Genomic DNA, 2,338 nt, shown 5'->3' with positions numbered 1-2,338 from the left:
TTGCTGTGGTCCCTGCAGGGAGAGCTGGGGCAAGGTGAACAGGAGGTGATTTTCAATTAAAACCCAAACTATCTGTGATAAAGGGCTGTCTCCAGTAGGCATGGTTATTTCTGATTTCAGGTTTTGGGAAGTTTTGAAACTGTTTAATTCCAAGTTATGTTTTCCCTGCTATTACAGGAGCTTCACATTGCAGTGTCCTAACCTACCCTCCCATGTCCACACTTAGCTCAAAGACCCTTTCTTTTTTCTGAAAAGTAAACCACTCTCTTTCCTTTGGCAAATATTTCTGTGGCCTCTGCTGCAGCATTAGCCAGAGATGATTAGGAGGGCTGTGACAGGCTGATGAGGGGTTTGGCGTGCACTCATCAGTGGGCCATGTGGGACAGTGGCATATCTGCCTCTGGCACACAGCATTTGGAAGGCATTTGGGTTTTGTGGACCTGGCTGACCTGTCACTGTGCCCCAGAGGCATTTCTGAGCGCTGTGCTTTCCTGGTTCACTGGCCTTTTCCCGCCCCTGTGGAAATGAGAGCAGGCCTGACCCAGAAAGCTGGGTGCAGAGTGATCAATAGTGATGGCAGCTGGCCAGCAGCACTGCCTGGCTCTGCCTGCCTTAGTCCCAAAAGACATCAATGCATTCACAAGCCATGCAGGTGTTCTGGGCTGGAAGAGGCTTCAGCCTTGGTCCGAGGGTTGTGGAAGGCTGAGTTTACCATGCTCCATCCCTGGTGAATGCCTTTGGTCCTTCTGGTCCCCCTTCCCAGTGGCAGTGGTTCTCCAGCAGGCTCTGCTGTGTGAAGTGTTTTTCTGCAGCAGGAGAGTGCCACAGGCTCAGGTGAGGGGTGGCAGCAGGGCAGGTGCCACGGGAGGGGGACACAGCAGCTCTGGCTGTGATCCCAGCAGGTGAGTGCCTGGGCAAGGAGAGGCATCCCCTCATCCCTGAGGGCACTGTGGACACTTGCTCCTGGACAAGACAGCAGTCCCTGTCTGTAAGGAAACAAATCCCAAAGAACATCCTTCTGGAGCAGTCTCCTCCTGCCTGCTGTGTCCCCAGGGGACAACAAGGGCTCTGTAGCTGCTCAGGGCTCTGGGGAACCAAAACAACCATGGCATGAGCTCAGTGGCTGTAAATCAGCCCTGTGCAAAGGCACTGCCCACTGCTTTGATCTCCAGGGCTTTCATTTCATTCCCTCTGCAGAGATAGACACAAGGTCACACTAATGGCTGGGACATGAAAAACTTATGTGGCCTTTATTGATTTTGGAGTGATTAATGAGTCCAAGGGAAGGACAGTGATTCATGCACGTGAACGGTGCCTGGGAATGAGCAATGCTGGTCAGGGTGGCCTTTTAATTCCATAATGGAGCCTGTGTCCAGCTGCTATGGGGTGGCAGCATTGCTCTCCCAGGCTGGGCAAACACCTGTTTGTAGGCAGGGAGCTCTTGTGCCTGCACCTCGGTTCTGTTTGCCTTGCCTTGCTCTGTCCCTTTTGAGAGGGGATCGAAAATAGCCAGACCTAAACTCTCACTGTAGCTTTGTTGACAAAGCCTCTTGAGGCTTTTCCTGCTGCTATCCCAGGTGGCCTGGGAAAGGTAAAGCACAGTGCCTTGCCCAGCCTGGCAGCAGAGCACCCACAGCAGGCATCCTCCAGCCCTGGCCCCTGTCAGCAGCCCGTGAGCTCAGTGAAGGAGCTCCAAAGCTGCCTGCTGTGGTGAGCCCTGCACACAATGGGGTTTGAGGTGCTTTTCCACTCCCTCAAGCATGTGCTGAGCTGTGCCAGGGTGGATGCCCTCCTTCCACAGCCTCCACCCCACTGCTCCCTGTGGATGGGCTCCACAGCCCCCAGTTCACTCTGTGCCACACATTCAGCTGGAAACTGATGCAAGGGGAAGTCATCCTAATTTTGGAGGGGGACATCAGGCCCAGCTTGAAGGATCTGGGCAGTGGTTATGCAACTTTCCTTTTAATTGAAGAAACTTCCCCCTCCTGGTTGTCCCAGCTTTGTGGCCATGACTTAAGCCATCGCACTGCTGCCAGAGTTCATTCTGCTGGGCTCACTGCTCTCACATGGGCTGTCTTGCTGATGGGGTCACAGACCTGCTGCACCTCTTAGGGCCTTGCCACAACTAGGGATTCATTTGTTGCTGGCACTGCTGACCATGGCACTGCAGGAGAGGGTGGGAGCACCACAGGGAGGCACACAGAAAAACACTGTGTGCTCCCAAGTTAGCTACCAGGCCAGGTTGGTTTTCCTGTTTACTCCCTACGTGGAAAATGGGAAGGGAGTAAAAAACCTCATCCCCTTGGCTATATAAAGGTCTTGTTGTGTGGGCACAGAA

This window comes from Geospiza fortis, unplaced genomic scaffold (genome assembly GCF_000277835.1).
Source record: "Geospiza fortis unplaced genomic scaffold, GeoFor_1.0 scaffold171, whole genome shotgun sequence".
Lineage (NCBI taxonomy): Eukaryota > Metazoa > Chordata > Aves > Passeriformes > Thraupidae > Geospiza > Geospiza fortis.
The sequence above is the reverse complement of the archived record's forward strand: the minus strand, read 5'-3'. Positions refer to the sequence as shown.